At 41.7% G+C, this 21280-nt stretch overlaps 1 pseudogene; it reads right to left on the bottom strand.

Moving 5' to 3' along the window:
- Positions 1–20435: 20435 nt before the first annotated feature.
- LOC130869299 (ubiquitin-40S ribosomal protein S27a-like) lies at positions 20436–20906 on the bottom strand (annotated as a pseudogene).
- Between the last annotated feature and the right edge of the window lie 374 nt (positions 20907–21280).

The following is a 21280-nucleotide window of genomic DNA, read 5'->3' as shown; positions in this document are numbered from 1 at the left end:
TCCCATGTGTCCCCTTCCCACCACGCTGAGCGTGTCCTATGAGCCACATGAGATTTAAATTTACTTTTGTCACTTACCTATTTTGCTCACTATTTTTATTGCCATATCCAAGAAATTATTGCCAAGATCCATATCATTAAGACTTTCCTGTTTTTTCTTCTAGGTTTATAGTATATTGTTATTTACTCTTATGCATGCGTGCATACAGCTTCATTCTTTTTGAAACATTTTTAGGTGTATTTATTTTATTTTATGTGTATTACTATTTTGCCTGCATGGATGTTTGTGTGCCACATATGTGTCTAGTACCTTCAGAGGTCACAAGAGGTCATTAGAGTCCCTGGAACGGGAATTAATGAATGGTTTCAAACTATTATGTAGGTTCTGGTATCTGAACATGGGTTCTTTGCAAGAGGAAGTAGAACTCTTAACCTCAGAGCCATCTCTCCAGACCCCCAACTTCACTATTTGATGCATGGATATCTACTTTTCCCCAAGCACTATTCATTGAAGAGATCACGTTTCTCCACTAAGGGTCTTGGCACACTTGTCAAAGGTCACTTGTTTACGTTTAAACATGTAGGAGTTTATTTCTGGATGCTGCAAAGTAGTCTCTTGGTTTATTTGTCTGTCTTTAGGACAGCACCACATTCTGGGGATTGATCCAAGGGCTTTTTTTGCACAAGAGATGAACATTCTACCACTAAGCTATGCCTCTACCCCAGTACCACAACCTTTTGGTCTCTGTAGCTCTGGAATGTGTTTTTGGATTCAGGAGTAATTCCTGAACACCTTCCCATCTGCACCTTCTCAAAATTGTTTAGGCTTTCTGTTGCCTCTTGGTATTTCATGATGAGATTTTCTATTTCTGTAAAAATTATATATAGATCATTGGGGTTTTGATGGTGATTGCTTTGACAGTCTATGTTTTTTAATAAATGCAGTGAAGATTTAAAAAAAATGTAATGAAATCTCTTGAGGCAGCAGCAGAGAGCTTACAAGAGAAGTGGGTAGAACTTTTCCCCTCGACTTTGTTGTACAATAAAATTACCAAAAAATAAAAAAATAAAAAATAAAATAAAATAAAATTACTATATGTGGAAACTCACACTGATAGCTTCAATGCACCCAGTAGGAAATATTAGACAACAGCGGACCCCTTTGATAATCGTGGTCTTGTTAATAACAGTGACAACTATTACTGTAAAATCATGCCACTCGCTTGGTTTTTATGTTACCGAAAGAATTTACATCCCTTTGCTTCATGTTACTGTGGTCCAAAGCAGCATTTCCCAAAGATACGGTCCCTGAAATATTAATTCCTCAAAAAAGGGCTTTTTGATTTTACAAGCTGGGAAGAATTCCAAACCCCAGCCCGTAGTCTGCACTTAAAGGCTGCTTGTTAGAGCTCTGAGAAGCAGTGTGGCACAGATGTAAAACATCAGTCCAGTGCTGTATAAACCAGTGGCTACCAAACGTTTACAGATGAAGACAATTATTTTTAGTAAACCTTATGACTAAACACACCATGAGCAGAGAATCTTAAGTGAGTGGTTTTTAGAGACTGGATGGTAACTACCAAGATTATTCAAAGTGGGGCAGTACTGAGGGAGAATGATCTTACCCTTTGCATCTGTTATATACTGGAAGTGAGGTTCGGCAGGCGTGGAGACCAAGATGAATCAGCAGCAAGAGCGACTGGGTAATTTAGCATCTTCTCTGGGAAGCCATGCCCCATCTCAAAGGTTACCATGACCTTGCAAGAAAGAAGACAAAAGTTTTGAGGGAGAATTGTACCATGCCGGACTGGCTTTGTGATTTGGGATCTGCTCAACTGCCTTTATACACAAGAAGGATTTTATAACATTGATGGAAGTCAACAGTAAATCACCTTCAGCTAGCATGCTTAATCACAATTAGCTGTTTGTGCATCTTCTCTTCGAGTGTGATATAGCCTTCCTCCTCATTTCTCTTTCATTTCTAACAAATGGCATCTTCTGAAACATCGCAAGAGTTTGAAACCCTTTAAACAATGTATTATTTATCTTTCTGGCCACGAAGAATCCTTTAGAGTCATTACAATCCATCAGCAGTGCATTTGCTGACAAACAAGCAGATTTGGTTTTCAGTAGACTGAGGCAGCCGTAAAGGGCAAACCCATTAGGGTCTTTCTCATCCATTATCAGAGTGTGGGGGTGAGGTGCTGACTTCAGCCACCCCAGAGCTCCCAAGCCTGAAGCTTACACAATTGCACAGGCCCTTCTTCAGAGAAATAATTTTAACTCCCACGTAATAAGAAATAGTAAATATCTACTTAGAATCATAAAATAACGCACCACCGCAAGAAAATGTTGGAAGCTGACAAACTTTAAAAAATCCTCAAAATTCTAGGAAAACAAAAACCTGTTTACTGTTCAGTTACCTTATCCTCCCGAAAACAACTATTTGTCTGCAAACTCTTTGATGACGCATGCATAGAACAGTGATGTTTCTGTCCTGCTCTGTGCATCAAGACTGCAAGGAGCTGGTCATGTTCTCTCTGTTTGGTGCATCCAAGGATGCTTCTTCAAGTCCTAGTGCACACGACTTCCTTTCCTATTTGCCACTTGCTGTTGGTCTTGTCACATTGCTGGATCTATGGAAATTTCTCCAGGGGCCTTTCACAGAGGAGCTAGGTGATTTCAAGGCCACTCTGGGTTCGCTGGGCTTGTTTCAGGGAGTCATCTGGTTTCATTTTACTGTTTTTGATGTTTTCTTAATAATATTTTTTAGTTTTTGAAATAATAATACAGTTAAATCATTTCTTCCCTTCCCTTTACTTCCCTGAACCTCTCCCATGTACCCCCATGCTCTCAAATTCATGGCCTCCTTTTCTTTGTTCACACACACACACACACACATATATAGATTCCTAAGCACATGAATACAACCTGTTCACTCTGTATAATGTTACTTATACGTTTATGTTTTCGGGGATGACCACTAGTGTTGCATCATCAATTGGGAGGTTGTTCCCTGGAGCAAACTATTTCTCCCACTCTCAATATCCCTCCGTTTCCTGTAGTTCTTTGCCTTTGGTTGTGATCTTGCGAGCTTTCCCACTTCCATTTTAGCAGGCTTATTGGCATCATTGCTCTTCAGGTCTTTTTCAGTTTTGCTTATATGTTTTTAGACAGGGTCTCATTATGTAGCTTTGGTTATCCTGGATCTCACTATGTAGACCAGGGTGGCTTTGAACCCACAGATATCCACGTGCCCCTGCCTCCTGAGTACTGGGATTAAAGGCATGTACCACCACAGCCTTACTCTTTTTAAAAGATTCATTTATTATTTATGTGCATGTGTGTGTGTGTGTGTGAGTTTATATGCACCATGTGTATGCAGGAACCTGAGAAAGCCAGAAGAGGGCGTCAGATGCCACACAACTGGAGCTACTGGCAGTTGGGTGGGTCCTCTAGAAGAGCAGTAAGAGTTCTTTACTATTGAGTCATCTCTCCAGTCATTAGTGTGTGTGTGTGTGTGTGTGTGTGTGTGTGTGTGTGTGTGCAGGAGTCCCCAGAGCTAAATTTACAGGGGTTGTGCATATTGGGTTCCAAACTCCAGTCTTTATAATAGAGTATCAAGCACTCTTAACCACAGAACCACCTCTTCAGTCCCACTGAAGGGAGGATCTTAAACATTCCATCTGAACTCAAGGTGGTCACTGACCAGCTGCCCCTTGTTGGCCCTAATGCTGTGGCATAATCTGAGGTAAAGCTGAACCTGGCACTTTCATTTCTCAAGCTTGGGTACACATGCACAGACAGTGGTTGGATTATAATTGTTTTAGGTCAGGGCAGCTAGCAGTAACTAAACTATGAAGAGCATATGAACAACGTAAGTTTTCCACCAGCCAAAATTATATGTATCTTGTCGGTGTCTATAGTTACGGTGCAAACATTTTGTTGGTGTCCTAGCTCCCAAATCACTCAACACGGAGGGCAATAGGGATAAAGAGCAATTGAAATGCAAGGAAACGATGCTTTCCAGAACTTTCAGTCACAGTATCATGCTCCCGTAACTACAGGAATACGTGGCTGTGGGACACGCACGAGTTCAAGCAAGGGGCCTTTTGACCTCATTGTTACTCTCAGGAGAAATCCACTTTTAGTTGAAACTTAAACTTCTTACCCTAGGTGCAGTTTTGCAGCTTTTGGAAGGATCACACTTACATCTTGAACTTAAGGATTAGATCTGTAGAAAAACACACGGTCAATGCCTGAGGGACATGCGCCTGTCTGTTCCAACTGGCCAATTATTAAATCTAATAGAACAATTACTTGGCATTATGTGGTTCAATGACTCTTAAATCTGGCTGTGGATTCAGTAAGTCTATGGAACTTTTCAAAATACACATTCCTAGGCTAGAAGTTCAGAAATCCTGATTCTGGAGGCCCAGAGTATGTCCCTGGAATCGTGCATGGTAAACTTGATTTTGATCGACTGCCAAATCTGTGAACCACTGATGGGGAAAGAATACTGGGACCGATGCTCATGGACCCATGGCTCCACAGGGTAGATCAGGGAGGGGATCTGGCAGAGAGAGTCTGATCTGGAGGAAGAAGAAGCAGTGAGCCTCCCGTCCAATTGAGACTAGTCCTTGGTGGCCTGGAAGAGGGTTCGGATTACCTCCACACACCTCCCCCTTTTTGCATTGGGGAGGGGCAGGGTCTCCCAGGTCTAACAATCTGAGTTTGATCCATCTGCAGAGCCCAGGTGGTGGAAGGAGAATATACGAGTCCTCTCATCTTCACATGAGCACTGTGGTATGGACACCTACACACATACACACACACATACCACATACAAATGTAATAAACATACACACACATATATATGTTTAAAAACATTATATATACATATATAATATTTATAATATATATATTTAACTATTTCAGGTTAGTTTTAACAAAAGGCAGCTTACTCACTTCTGGGGCTTTAATGTCCATCAGGCAGGATTAAATTGATGCCTAAAACAACTTGGCACCTTCTCTCCATGTGCCTCCAACTTGCAGGTACTAATATGAGCTCTCAACTATTGCTCTAAGCCTTGCTACACAGAAGTAAAGGGGTTGTGGACTCTTCCTCTGTGGTTAAGAAAGCACACGGAGGCCACGTGCATGGCAGGGGAGTCCCCGCATGGAGGTTCTGAGAGGTCATTTCATGAAGCTGTAAAGGTGAAGCCTGGACTGGGTGGGAGACTCCAAGATGCTGGATATGCTAGAGCCATGTGATGTCTCTCAAGGATAGCTGCAGAAAGGAGTGAAACCAGCCCAAGAGAGAGAAGTTTGTTACAGTCAGCAAAGCTGGAAGCAGTGAGCCATCTCAACTTAGGTATGGAGCGACAGGATTTTGCGTTTTCCCTGCTGGGTTTCAGCTTTGCTTTGGTCCAGTGCTTTCTCACATGCTGCCTTTCCTCCCTTTTGGAATGGTAATGTACACTCTGTGCCATTGTGTGTTCGAAGTATGTGATTTGCTCTTTGCTTTTACAGGGGCAAATTGGAGAGTGCATTGAGTCTCCGAAGAGTCTTTGGACTTTGAAGCAGTGTAAAAAGCTTTGGTGACTTTTGAAGTTAGACTAAGCGCCGTTTGCATTATCGTATGGCCACAAGCCTATGGAGACCAGGGAATGGAATATAGTAGTTTGAATGAGAATGGCTCCCATAAGTTCATATGTTCGAATGCTTGGTCCCGTTGGTAGAATTGTTTGTGAAGGACTAGGAGGTATGGCCTCATTGAAGGAAGTGTGATACTGGGTAGGGCCATTGAAATTTCAAAGCCCATGTTGTTCCCAGTTTGCTCTCTCTGCTTCCTACTTGGGGATCAGGTGTAAACGCTCAGTATTGTTCCCGTACTATGTCTTTCTGCTTGCTGCCATGCTCCCCACCATGATGATCATCAGCACCCCCTTTGAAACTGCAATCTTCCAGTAAACTATTTGTTCTATAACATAGCTGCCTTAGTTTAAAAAAAAGAAAAACTAGCCGGGAACCAAACATTTCTCATGCAGAGAAAGCAGCCTTTAGCTAATTTCTGAGGGAGGTGGAGGACAGTTTGTTGTCTGATCCATTCATAACATCCAGATTGGGTGGTTGGCTGTGACCTACCCTGAGGAACACTGGAGTTGGTACAGCCTCACTGAACTTGTGATGATAAAGGGTAGTAACATAACCATCACAAGGATAACCGTGACCATTGACAGCAATAACTTACAAGGAGATGGTTTCTGTGGTCTCTGGAGAACTTCTGAGAATAGACTTGCATTGCCTTGGCTGAATTCTCGACTTACTTGCCCACCTTGGTCCTGCTGCCCTGTGGCCTTGCTTCTGACACTGTTGATCAACAGGAAGGGTGGAATAGGAGTTCTTTACTGCACAGGAACTCAACTGACTCTTTGGGTCAGGCTCCTGCAAACAGTGCCCTAAGTCTCACACCTGAGGCAGTTCAGTCCAGTGAGGTCTCTAACCACAGAAGGCTGGATAGAGAGCCAAAGCCAGCTGTGCGGGCTGGTACATGCCAAGAATACCAGCACGTGGGAGGTGGAGGAAGAAGAATTAGGAAGTAAAAACAAAGCTAGGCTAGGTAAGGAGACACTGTCTCATTCCCCAACCAGCCCCCTACCAGTTCACAGAAAACCAAGGCAAAGCCAAAGAATACAGAACAAACAAGAATAGACAAGATGTGTCATTTTCCAAGAGTGTGGAAGGCTGTGGGTCTTTCCAACAGTTACCTTTCTAAATTAATATTTACTCTGACAATTTCATACACTATCTATGTATCTACCTCCATCCCTCGTGGTCACTCTTCTCTAAGTCTGTCAATGTGCACCCTTTCCACATTCATCTAACAGTCTTGACCAAAATCCAATGACTGGAACTACCTGCAAAGCCATTTCTCCCAGTGGTTATGGGGCACAGCCAACCACAGCATTCTCAACTCATAACATATGGTTGCCGTAATGAGAAGTACTTTATACATCTTTTGGGGCACCTAAAACAATGAAAGGTGTGTTATATCCAAAGATAGGTCAGCCATAGTCACTTTCAAGGGAGACCTTTTTGAACAGGTGTGAGGAAGGTCATCAGCCCCCAGCTCTGGTTCACATCCTGTCCTCTGAGTGGCAGAGGTCATTTTTGTTTTTTTCTTGTGGTCAGCATCTACTTTCAGGATATGGGTCTAGCTGTTTCTGTACAATCTGAGACAGTTTTAGTAGGCATTAGTTAATTGATCCCTCCCTTCCAGTCAGAGATTCTGTGATCTGTATTGCACGTCATCTTTTCTGCTTCCTCTCTCTACCGTCTCCTCCTCTTTCTTTTCATGGCGTGGGTAGCTGGATAGCATCAATCCTAGCGACTCCTGTATGTTAGGCAAGTGCTCTACCACTGAGCTACATTCCCAGACCCAATTCTGTCTTTTCCTGCATCTTTCCACAAGTATTGGTCTCTAAGAAATGTCTCATACCATAAACTGTTTTATATTCCGTTTCTAGAAAACAAAACTTATGGTAAGTCTTGTTAGCTCATATTGTCATTTGCCCATTAGCAGTAAAGTGTTAGGCATATAAACATTTTGATTAGTTTTAAAAAAAGGCATAAGCCAGACTGATTCTTTCTCTCTCTAAAAAACAAATTAAGGATACTTACTGCATTAAAACTATAAAAGTATTTGCATAATAATAACATGCAAAATGGAAGAATTAATTATAAATTGACATAGTTATTTTACAAGTTCTTGTAAAATGCTGGGTTATTTTTTTCATCAAAAGCTTTTGCTTTCCTTAAGAATTAAGTTAGGGGTTAGAGACACAGCTCAGTGTTTAAGAGCACTGGCTGCTCTTTAGATGACCTAGTTCTGTGCCCAGTACCCACCTGCAGCTCACAACCACCTCTAACTCTGTTCCAGCGGATCCAAAATCCTCTTCTGGTCTTGGTGGGCACTGCATATACATGTTGCACATACACTCACACACACAAAATATAAACCAATGTTTGAAAAAATGGATCAAAGTAGAGGGCTGGGGAAATAGTTCAATCTGTAAAATACTTCCTTACAAGCACGAGGACCTGAGTTCGGTTCTCTGCACCTCCATAAAGCTGGCCAGGCATTCTCTACACTGGGGAGGTAGACACAAGAGGATCCCTAGGTCTTGCTAGCCATCCAGCCTAGAAGAATTGGCAAGTTCCAGGTTCAGTGAGAGACCCTATCCAAAAGCTAAAGTAGAGATGGACTCAGGACGTGGTTCAGTAGATGAGAACACATACTACTCAAGCATGAGGAGCTGAATTTAAGTTTCCAGAACTTGTCTAAAGAGCTAGGTATGGTTGTGTGTGCACTGTTAGCCACAGTGCTGCGGGAGGACAGATGGAAAGACCCCTGGGGCTTGCTGACTAACAGTCTAGCTCTAGGTTTACTAAGAGAACCTGAACAAGGGAATAAAGAGTAGAGTGACAGAACAGAATACCCGACAACCATTGTGCATGTGCATGGGACACATATACACATGTACATACCACACACACACACACCCAAAAGAATTAAAGAACATATTCACTGATTTTGCTAAACTTTGAAGATCATGTAAATTCACAAGAATTTGGGCTGATAAAAAGATTTTGTTAAATTAAGTATCTGTATTCTGAGGAGCCACTGTTTCCACCATGTTTTATGTTTGAAAGCTTCAATTAAAAGAAAATTAACTTTGGTACAATATGTAAAACACAGCCTGATTTTTCTGTGGAGGTGGGTTTCTGTTGTTCTTGTAGGGAAGGTGAGGTAGTGTCTCTTTATCTAGCTGAGCTTGGTCTTCAACTCCTACTCCTCCTGTACAGGCAGCGAGATGTCTCTGTCATTTCTAGAGTTTTGAAAATTGCTTACTTTTTGTTTGCTTAGGTAATATTGTATTCTTCTGGCGTCTTTGATGGAGTTGAAGAATAGATAGATAGTTATAGTTTTCCATTGTTATGATAAAAGATAAAATAGATATAACTGTTTTGTCATATGTAATTTTGCTATGTTAAAGTTAAAGCCTTCCTTTTTTTATTTAAACAGAAAAAGGGGAAGTGATGTGGGAGTGTCATATCAATCTGTTGATTTCACTGGTTAAGTAATAAAGAAACTGCTTGGCCCTCATAGGTTAAAACATAGGTGGGTGGAGTAAACAGAACAGAATGCTGGGAGGAAGAGGAAGTGAGCTCAGACTCGACAGCTCTGCTCTCTGGAGCAGACGCCATGCTCCCCTCTCCCCAGCAGATGCGATGAAGCTCTGACCCAGGATGGACGTAGGCTAGAATCTTCCCGGTAAGCGCTCCTTGGGGTGCTACATACATGAATAGAAATGGGCCAAGCAGTGTTTAAAAGAATAGAGTTTGTGTGTCGTTATTTTGGGGCATAAGCTAGCCAGGCGACCATGAGCTGGGGCGGCGGGAACACAGCCCACAGCTCTTACTACAGTGGTGGCACATGCCTTTAATCCCAGCACTCGGGAGGCAGAGGCAGGCAGATCTCTGTGAGTTCGAGACCAGCCTGGTCTACAAGAGCTAGTTCCAGGATAGGCTCCAAAACTACCGAGAAACCTTGTCTCGAAAAACCAAAAATAAAAACAACAAAAAAAAACAAACCAAAAAAAAAAAAAAAAAAAAAACAATAGCAAAAGGTAGCTAGGCGGTGGTGGCACACGCCTTTAATCCCAGCACTCAAGAGGCTGCAGCAAGCAGATCTCTGTGAGTTGGAGGCCAGCCTGGTCTACAAGAGCTAGTTCCAGGACAGACACCAAAGTTACAGAGGAACCCTGTCTTGAAAAGCCAAAACAAAAAACAGAAAAACAAAAGAGATAGGACTTTAAAAAATCCTCTTGTCTCTTAGAGGTCCATTTTCTAATTTTATTAATTGAATATGTTGTTCACTTGTATCTTTTTGTTTCTCTTTATGTTTAACTTCTTAGGGGTTTGTTACCATTGCTATTATTCTTTCAAAAATGTCTTTGATTTCATTTTACAACGATTATATTCATTTTAAATATGTATTACTGGGCTAGAGAGATGACTCAGCAGTTAAGAGCACTTTCTGTTCTTCCTGAGGACCCAGGTTCAATTCCCAGTGCCCACAAAGCAGCTCACAACTGTCTGTAACTCCAGTTCCAAGGGGCCCATCACTCACACAGACATATATGCAATAAAAATACCAATGCACTGAAATAAATAAATTAAAACAGTTTTTAAAAAGTGTATAATACCAAACAAAACAAACAAACCAATCCAATAAATTCCTCAATTGATAATCCCTCTTCCCAGATGACTCTAATTTGTATCGGGTTGACAAAACAAAACAAACAAGCAAACACACAACTATCCAGTACAGATGCCAACAGACACAAGTTCTGAACATAAACACCTCACTGTCCAGTTAGCTTGATTGGAACCAAACTCAACATGCGCAGCGTAGGTGATCAGAAAGCTCTGTCTGAAGACAAACGTCTCTTGACTGTTCTCTCTTCCCAGCGTTTAGCTGAGAGTGATTCACAGCGACTGTTGTGTTCTGGAACTAAGAGGCTCTGCTGAATTTTATCCTCAGTAAACACATTCAGCCTCGTACTGGCATCTCTGTTCTAGGGCAAAGCCATCATTGATTAATGTGTACATTATTGAACCATCAAGACATGTAAGATTCGACTATCGGAAAAGCAATAAAAGGACAATTCATCAATCACTTATTGCCACAAACCCCAACCATACTGACAAATGATATCACCCACGTGATTTTCCCCTAAAGTTGCAAGTTTCACGTTTTCTAACCTTACATTTGCAGAGTGTGACGTTTTAAAAGGCTGATGCCTTCTGCGGTCCAGTTAAATCAAGTATGTGTTACTGTTCTTAAATTCCCCATCATGAAAGTGACGGTTATATATGTAAATTGGAAAAATGGGAACTCCTGGCACACCAGATGGCAGCAATGCGGGACAGATGCCATCAGCTGGATTCTCACTGGGGAAGAAGAGCTGTTAATGAAAGCAAGGCTGAGTGATGCAAATCTTAATGGTAATGGTTGGTTTCTAATTTACAAAATGATTGCTGTATGTGGGGGAGCCAGAGAGGATCCAGTCAGAAGCAGTAGACCTCTGTTTCAAGCAGTAGGGAGCTGTGGACCAGGAATATAGTGTGTCTTGTCCCTTTAATTGCTAGTGAAATGAATTACTAGATGTAAGATTGCTATATATAGAAACCTTGATGCAGGCACAACAATAAGGAAATCAGGGGACTTGCAAGGACTCACTGCACCAGGCTGACAGCCCTGCTGGGTAGAAACTGTAGAAATTTGCATCCCTGTCCTCAATATGTCCTTTTGCATTGAACCAAATAAACTACTGACATGCTTTAACTTTTTAATATTTCATAGGCTGAGAACTTCCCCTGGGACAGGTAAAGAAAGGAGGAACAATTCCCTGAAAAAAAATAGCAGTGGTTTTGTTACAGTTAGCTCTGAAGAAAGGTGTTGAGTCAAAAGTTTGGATGAAGTCTACCAAGAAAGAAAGCCAGGAATGATAAACTGATGCCCAAATAGTCCAACGATCAGACCATGTTTACCTTTGATGTTTTTTTCTGAATGCCTCTACAAACTCCAGGGATATGGAGAAGGAAGGGGGTTAGACATGAGGGACCCAAGGACAAGCACAGGCGTGTCTTGGTAGCTCTGTCTCCTGATGGCCAAGAAACCTCTTTGTGGCCAATCACCCATGAAGCAGCTAAGTTCTCTTCACCATATTAGAAAATCATGTGACAGCATGATTTCTAAATTATTACTCATGCTCACTAACAAAGGGTCTGCATCCTCAAAACACCCTGATGTCATTTGAATTGTGTGTGTGCGTGTGTATGTGTGTGTTCATGTTTTCACGTGCTATGGCACACATGTGAGGTCAGAGGACAACCTGTGAAGTAAGCTCTATCCTCCCCTCTTTGGGTAGGCTTTGGGAATGGGACTCAGGTCTTTAGGCTTGCTCACCAAGCCCCATTACCTACTAAACCATCACACTTCCTCCTCGAGTAGTGGTTTCTAAGACTTCCCACTCCTTGTAGAGTTTTCAAGAGGATCCTAGGAGGAATTACCCTGAAAGGAGACTGAGTGCCTTATGATTTGAGAAGGACAAAAGACTCACCATACCTCATGAAGATGTCATTCCTCTCCTAGGTAGAAACTAAAACCTCTTCAAGTTCACACCTGATGGGCTGCCATGCCCCACCCTGCTTTAAATCAGTACCCCATCCCCAAAGTGTACTACCTCTTTCTGTGCTATATAAATTTCTGCATGAACCATATATATATATATATATATATATATATATATCAAGATAACTGAGATGAAACTGTTACCTTGTAAGACAGGAGTACTTAGAATGTGAGCAAAGTCAGTAGAAGAATCTGCACTCTTGGAAAGCTGTTAGCCACATCCACACCAGGAGATACTGGGTAATGAAGCTATTCTCATGAGAGAGAAAAGCTCAGTGTGTGATGTAAGACACAGGGATGGTGTGAAATCTTCTACCTGGACTGTGTACCTTAGAGTGAGGATTTTAGTGGATCGGGAGAAGCCAAAAAGCCAAAGAAACCAAATTCTGAACTATGAACAGACAGAAACTGTCAATCATGTCCTGAAGGTAAGCCTCACTCATGAAATTCTTGGAATTATAGATGCTATGGTGCAACTTCAGACAAGTACACTAGGGAAATGGAGGCTTGAGGCCATTGTGGAGATAATGAACATAAATCCTACATTACTGGTTTAGAAGACCAGGAAGCCAATCGGGGTTTTTTTTTTTTTTTTTTTTTTTTTTTTTTTTTTTTGGTTTTTCGAGACAAGGTTTCTCTGTGGTTTTGGACCCTGTCCTGGAACTAGCTCATGTGGACCAGACTGGTCTCGAACTCACAGAGATCCGCCTGCCTCTGCCTCCCAAGTGCTGGGATTAAAGGCGTGTGCCACCACCGCCCGGATGTTTGTTTGTTTTAGATTTATTTATTATGTATACAACATTCTGCCTCCATGTATGCCTGCATGCCAGAAGAGGGCACCAGATCTCATTACAGATGGTTGTGAGCTACCATGTGGTTGAACTCAGGTCCTCTGGAAGAGAAGTCAGTGCTCTTAACCACTGAGCCATCTCTCCAGCCCCCAGGAAGCTAATCTTTAGACTTGGTGGATACAGGATCATGTGGGGGCAAGTCAACATTTAAGAGGATGACTCTCATAGGGTGTCAAGCAATAAGACCATAGTGGTAGCATTTTATGTGTGCGTAGGTGTTTATGGGTATGTGTTTTGGTGCACATGCATGTATGTGTGCACATGTGTGGAAACCAGAGGTCATGGCTGGGCCTCTTCTGCAGTCACTCTCCTTCTTAGTTCTCAAGGCAGGATCTCTCCTTGAACCTGGAGCCCACCAACCAGTGAGTTCCAGGGGTCCTCTTGCCTCCACTTCCTCAACACTGAAATTACAGGCGTGTGTTGTAATCTTTCAACACCTCCATCTTCCTACACGGGTGCTGAGGATCTGAACTCAAGGTCCACATGCTTGACCAGCAAGCACTTTATCAACTGAACCATATCCCCAGCCAAGGAGTCATATTTCATACTAAAATAAAAATTACCATTGAGCTTAAAAGCATTTTATTTGTGATAATTAGCAGAATAATATGCCCAAGAATGTCAACAAATGAAAGAATTACAAACCATTCAAATGAAAGCACACATTAAAATTACAAACTGGATTTTATGTCTCAAGTTGTATGAGTTCATGCATATTTTGTCAAGGGTAAGGTATTTGAAATGATGTATCACCATTTAAAATTGGAATTCAGGAACATTTCTTGTTAAAATAATTTGTTGAGTATTATTTTTATTTTACATGCAAGGGTGTTTTGTCTGCATGTATATCTGTGTACCGTGTGCATACAATGTGTGAAGAGGCCAGAAGAGGGCATCAGATCCTTTGGAACTGGAGTTACAGACAGTTGCTGGCAACTGTGTGGGTACTGAGAATTAAACAAGAGTCCCCCGGTTAAGGAACCAGTTCTCTTAACCACTGAGCTACCCCTCCAATTTCAGAAACTGTGCTTTTAAGCAGCGTAAATTAAGAACAGTTTCACAGGTTCTTTCCCTGTGGATCAATGGTTCTTAACCTTCCTAGCGCCATGACTCTTTAATACAGTTGCTCACGCTGTGGTAACCCCCAACCATAAATTATTTTCCTTGCTACTTCCCAGTTGTAATTCTGATACTGTTATGAATCATAATGTAAATATCTATGCAGGATATCTGCTATGAACCTCTGTGAAAGGGTTGTTTGACCCCAAAAGAGTCTTGACCCACATGCTGAGAATGACTAATGTGGATAATAATATTTTCTGTCCTGTTAACATCACAGGTCCCCGCTGTGTTGGACTAATGGAAAACACTTCCTTGCAATACCCACCGCTAAGATGGATATGACAACTCAACCCGTCAACCCAGCACGCAGAAGCTCAAGACCATCCCAAGCTGCACAGCAAGATCCTGTCCTCAACAGAAAAGAAAATGACCAAAACAACAGCAACAACAAAACAAAAACCAGAGTTGTGAATTCATTGCTTCTCTCAGTAGATAGCAAGAACAGGCTTAGGCAAGGGGATTGCCTTGGGAAACTTTCAGGTTGAGCACTCCACAGGTCTTGCTCTCCTTCCGAGGAAAGCCTGAAATCTCACTATTCAATCCCCATTTCTTTTGCATAGTTTCTCTTCGCTTTTACATTTCTTCATCTTTTATATTCCTTTCCCTCCCCCACACCTACTTACCTTCTTCCTTCTTCCTTCTCTTCCCTTTCTACTTTGGTGGTGGGAGCAATGATTTCCCTCTGTGCCCTTGTGTGATCTCTCAAGTGCTGGGATTATAGACAGTTACCACATGCCCGGCTCTGCAGATTTTTGGCTTTGAGAAGCCAAGGAAGACAATAATGTGCTTCCTGTGAAGGAGCGGGGAAGATCATAATTATCAATCTACCGTGTTTGACATGATTTGCAAGAAAGAAAGTTCATTCCTGAACTTGCATGCAGCACAAAAATTATCTTTAACTTAAGCTTCATTTACATTTTTAAGCAGAAGTTAATAGCCTCTCTTGGAAAATATGCAAAAGTGTTACAAAGGCATGCAAAGGTATGTAAAACTGTCCACAGAACAGTTTTGAAAAGGTCCTTTTGGGAGAAAGGGGTGGGACAGAGTGTAGTGACATTTCAAAAGTATTTTAATAAATAAAGGCTGCCTGAAGATCAGAGAGTAAAACAGTCCCACTGGTCAGCCTTACAGACCAGGTAGTGGTAACACACACCTTTAACCCCAGTAGTCATACTAGTTGCCATAGAAACCAGACAGTGCATGCCTTTAATCACGGTGGTGCACGCCTTTTCCCAGCCCTAGAGAGGATTATAAAACAGGAGGAGACAGTTCTCACACAGTCTCATTCTGAGATTCCTGGAGGCAGGATCGCTATTTTGAACCAAGGTCAAGGTAAGAGCTAGTGGCTAGCTGTTTTGCTTTTTGGACCTTCAGGTTGAACCCCAATTTGTCTCTCTGAGTTTCTATTAATCGTGCTTCACAGAGTCTCATATGTAGCTCTGGCTGTCCTGGAACTCACTATGTAAACTAAGCTGGCCTCAAACTATCTGCCTATCTGCCTCTGCCTCCTGCGTGGTCAGATTAAAGGTATGAGCTACCACACTCTGCTTACGAAAGGTACTCTTTAACAAGTCCAAAAGCGAGTTTAAGAACAAAGCGGCTTCCAGGTTTTGGCTATTACAAACAATGCTGCTATGAACATAGTTGAACAGATACTTTTGTCATTTGATGGGGCATCTCTTGGGTATATTCCCAATAGTGGTATTACTGGCTCTTGGGGTAGATTGATCCCAAATTTCCTGAGAAATCGCCACACTGATTTCCAAAGTGGTTGCACAAGTTTGCATTCCCACCAGCAATGAATGAGTGTGCCCCTTTCTCCACAACCTCTCCAGCAAAGGCTATCATTGGTGTTTTTGATTTTAGCCATTCTGACAGGTGTAAGATGGTATCTCAAAGTTGTTTTAATTTGCATTTCCCTTATCGCTAAGGAGGTTGAGCACGACCTTAAGTGTCTTTTGGCCATTTGAATTTCTTCTGTTGAGAATTCTCTGTTCAGTTCAGTGCCCCATTTTTTTATTGGGTTCATTAGCATTTTAAAGTCTAGTTTCTTGAGTTCTTTATATATTTTGGAGATCAGACCTTTGTCTGTTGCAGGGTTGGTGAAGATCTTCTCCCAGTCAGTGGGTTGCCTTTTTGTCTTAGTGATAGTGTCCTTTGCTTTACAGAAGCTACTCAGTTTCAGGAGGTCCCATTTATTCAATGTTGTCCTTAATGTCTGTGCTGCTGGGGATAAACGTAGAAAGTGATCTCCTGTACCCATATGTTGTAGAGTACTTCCCACTTTTTCTTCTATCAGGTTCAGTGTGTTCAGACTAATATTGAGGTCTTTAATCCATTTGGACTTGAGTTTTGTGCATGGTGATAGATATGGATCTATTTTCATTCTTCTACACGTTGACAACCAGTTCTGCCAGCACCATTTGTTGAAGATGCTCTCTTTTTTCCATTGAATACTTTTAGCTCCTTTATCAAAAATTAGGTGTTCATATGTTTGTGGGTTAAAATCAGGGTCTTCTACTCGGTTCCATTGATCGACTTCTCTGTTTTTATGCCAATACCAAGCTGTTTTCAATACTGAGGCTCTGTAATAGAGTTTGAGGTCAGGGATGGTAATGCCTCCAGACGATCCTTTATTATATAAGATTGTTTTGGCTATCCTGGGTTTTTTGTTTCTCCATATAAAGTTGATTATTGTCCTCTCAAGATCTGTGAAGAATTTTGATGGGATTTTAATGGGGATTGCATTGAATCTATAAATTGCCCTTGGTAGAATTGCCATTTTTACTATGTTGATCCTCCCAATCCAAGAGCAAGGGAGATCCTTCCATTTTCTGGTATCCTCCTCAATTTCTTTCTTCATAGACTTAAAGTTCTTGTCAAATAGATCCTTTACTTCCTTGGTTAGAGTTACCCCAAGATATTTTATGCTATTTGTGGCTATCGTGAAGGGTGATGCTTCTCTGATTTCCATCTCTGCTTCCTTATCCCCTTCAATGGAGGAATGGATGAAGAAAGTGTGGAATATATACATATTAGAGTACTACTCAGCGGTAAAAAACAATGACTTCTCGAATTTTGCGTGCAAATGGATGGAAATAGAAAACACTATCCTGAGTGAGGTATCCCAGTCCCAAAAAGAGGAACATGGGATGTACTCACTCATAATCGGTTTCTAGCCATAAATAAAGGACATTGAGCTTATAATTTGTGATCCTAGAGAAGCTAAATAAGACAGTGAACCCAAAGAAAATCATATAGTCATCTGCCTGGAGAGGGGAAGTAGACAAGATTGCAGGGCAATAACTGGGAACTTGCGGGTGAGGTGGCAAGGGTCAAAGGGGAAATGGGATGAGAAACATGAGAAGGGGAGGATGGGAGGAGCTCGGGGGATTGGGATGGTTGGGATATAGGAAGGGAGGATACGGGAGCAGCGAAGTATATATCCTAACTAAGGGACCCATCTTAGGGTTGGAAAGAAACTTGACTCTAGAGGGGTTCGCAGGTGTCCAGGGAGATGTCCCCAGCTGGTACCTTGGGCAACTGAGGAGAGGGAACCTGAAATGACCCTATCCTATACTGATAAATATCTTACATATCACCTTAGAACCTTCATCTGGCGATGGATCGAGGTAGAGACAGAGACTCAATTTGGAGCAACGGTCTGAGCTCTTAAGGTCCAAATGAGGAGCAGAAGGAGGGAGAACATGAGCAAGGAAATCAGGACCACGAGGGATGCACCCGCCCACTGTGACAATGGAACTGATTTATTGTGAGCCCACCAAGGCCAGCTGGTCTGGGACTGAATAAGCATGGGTTGAAACTGGAGTCTCTGAGCATGGCGGACAATGAAGGCTGATGAGAAGCCAAGGACAATGGCATTAGGTTTCGATCCTAATACATGAACTGGCTTTGTGGGTGCTTAGCCTGTTTAGAAGCTCACCTTCCTGGACATAGATAGAAGACCTTCGTCTTCCCGCAGGGCAGAGAATTTGGACTGCTCTCCAGTATCGAGAGGGAGGGGGAATGGTGTGGGGGAAGGAGAAGAGGAGTGGGGATAGGGGGAGGGGACTGGGGGGAGGGAGCAATATTTGGGAGGAGGGGAGGGAAATGGGAAACGGGGAGCAGGTGGAAATTTTAATTAAAAAAGAATAAAAAAAAATAAAATAATAAAAAAAAAGAACAAAGCGGCTGAGAGCTAGAGACGTGACTCATTGGTTAAAGAGTACTTGCAGAAGACCCTGAATTGATTCCTTGCATTCATATGGCAATTCACAACTGCCTGTGACTCAAGTTCCAGGAGATCTGGCACCTTATCTTCTGGTCTCTTTGGTGCATGCACATGCAAGCAAAAACACTAATATACATAAAATAAACATAAATGGAATTATTTTTTAAAAGTGCAAATCTGCTATCCCTCTCCCCCAGGAAAGCATGAAACTGCTGTGCTGTGTGATAAAAGACAAATGCCATCTTTGACAGTCGATGGACTTCATCTTCTGTTTGCCTGGCAAAGGATGAGGAACTGTCATTCTCCAAAGCAGTTCAACGGACTCGGAGCTCCCAGCATGCTTTGCAGACAGGAGTGGCCTTGAGTCTGCCCAGATTTCACTAAGACACTTTCCCGTTAATCCATGTAGCGTCAATTCCTTTGTGAGGTCATTTTTGGCAGAGGTGGGAAGCTTGATGTCAGAGAGTTAAAGATCACGAACGTACATTTGGTTTTAAGATCACTGGAGCAGAAATCACCATCAAAAGAATTCCGCAGGGCTTCAAGTGCCTATGGATTTGTTGTCTAAAAAGTATTGGGAAAACATTGTTTTCCGTTTCAGCCTAAAGAAACATATTTTCCCAGGCATTGAAAAGTTAATTTAATTGCTGCCTCCCTTCCATCTTTTCCAGAGCAGCAGCTGGGACAGAAGAGTTCATCATTGCTCTGAAACCTTCATAATGGCATGAAGGTCTTTGACTGGAGAGAATTACCTGGTTGACTTAATCAAAAGTACCTACCACTAAGTCAATTCATTTAAAAAATAAATACTATTGTGTTCCATGGTCCGGTTAGTGCTTTCTCCTCCCACAGACTCTCTCATACCCACTTTTGTTCTAAGTGTGTGCATATGTGTGTGTTTGCACAAATGTATGTTCGCATATGTGCACAAATATATGTATGCTTGCATGTAGTATGTTTGTATGTGTGCATTTACATACGCACATCTGTGTATTTACCTTCAAATCCTACTCAGGGCGTATGTTTTTGAAAGCCATAAAGTTTCTATCTATAAGAAAATTATAGTATTTTCTGTTTTCTTGCCTGAAAACTATCTTGATGCGGTAGGGATTTGAGGTTTGAAGTCTGATGAAGTTGACAGCTGTAGTGGTTATTTTTCTTTATACATTCTGAATGTGGGACCTTTATCAGATGCATGAGTCACAGATATCTTTCCTTCAGTTCGCTTATTGCTGAATTTTCTTGAGAGCTTGTTTGGAGGTTCTGGTAGGGGAGTACAGCTACTCCTATGTCCTTGACTGAAGGCCACTCCTCCTCTACTGGGGGAAGATCATCCTCTTTGACCCACTGACAGGCTGACCAACAGAGTGGGCGACTTCAGGAGGGAAGTGCATCGGACAATGAGGAAGGGAGGGAACCCCTACCTAACCAGCCAATCAGACAAATCAACCCTGGCCATCAGTGGGGTAACAGACACCATAGTCAGATCATCTTCTCATCCTCTAAATTTTCTTGTCTTTCAACAAACGAAACAAAAACAAACCAAAAAAAATCTCTTAATTTTAATTAAATATATCAACTTTTTAGTTCCCCAATCATTGTTATCAGATTCAAGATTATGAAGATTTAGAGTTTATATTTTACATTTTGCTGGGTGGATTCATTTTGAACTAAATTCTGGGTATGGTTCCAGGCATACACCACAATTCACCTTTTGCACATGTCTATCAAATTGTTACAGTGTCATTATCTATTTGAAAGACTTTTTTCTTTCTCAACTGAATCGCTTCTGTCTTCAAACCCAATTGAGATCATATGCACATCTAGTGTTCAACATTCATTCCAGCCTATTGATGTATTTATCAATATAGCTATCAATATCACAGCCTAGCTACTGCAGCTCTGTAATAAATGCTGAAGTTAGTGTCATCCTTCATATTTTTTCCAGTTCTTGTCTTTTTATTTATCATTCACAAGGACTTGTCTCCTGCTTTGTTGAAGCAGTGAGTCAGACAACACTTGCCACATTAATGCCTGTCAACGCGGCTACCCATGAAAACTCCAGCACATTCATCAGACGGCCACTCTCAACGAAGGCAATTAATTCTGTCATTCTCATTCACCTTATAGTACTTCCATACAGACAATTTAACCTTTTTTCTCTTCTGCTTATTCTTCTTGGGAGTGGTGTTAACCTTCTTCTGCCTTTTCTTAACACCATCATGAAGTCTCAAAATAAGATGAAGGGTGGACTCCTTTTGAATGTTGTAGTCAGGCAAAGTACAGCCGTCTTCCAGCTGCCCAGCGAAGATCAGCCTCTACCGATCAGGAGGAATTCCTTTCCTATCTGGGATCTTGATCTTTATATTTTCTATAACGTCTGAGGGTTCAGTCTCTAGATGCATGGTCTTCCCTGTAAGCGTCTCCATGGAAATCTGCATCTTGTTGCAGTTTTTCCTGCATTTGAAAACAGATGGATTAGACCCAAAGACAGTGACGAGAGCCAAGCTTAAGGCCATTGGCCAGAGCTGGGCCACAGAGCACACCCATTCTTAACATTTTATTAGTCCAAATTGTCTTCAGTATTTTATATCTTTTGCTTTTCCATATGAAACTTGAAATTATTTTGAATTATTTTGTCATTATATAGACAAAAAAACCCTTAAGATAGTTCTGAATCTGTACGTAAATTTGAAAGGAACTAACATCAAAAAATATTATAAAGCTGAACATGATGGCATGGGCCCATAATCTCATCTACTTGAGAAGCTGAAATTAGGATTGTGATTCAAGGTCAACATGAGAAATTTAGCAA

The sequence above is a fragment of the Chionomys nivalis genome, chromosome 2, assembly GCF_950005125.1.
Source record: "Chionomys nivalis chromosome 2, mChiNiv1.1, whole genome shotgun sequence".
Lineage (NCBI taxonomy): Eukaryota > Metazoa > Chordata > Mammalia > Rodentia > Cricetidae > Chionomys > Chionomys nivalis.
This window is presented reverse-complemented; position numbering and strand designations above follow the sequence as displayed.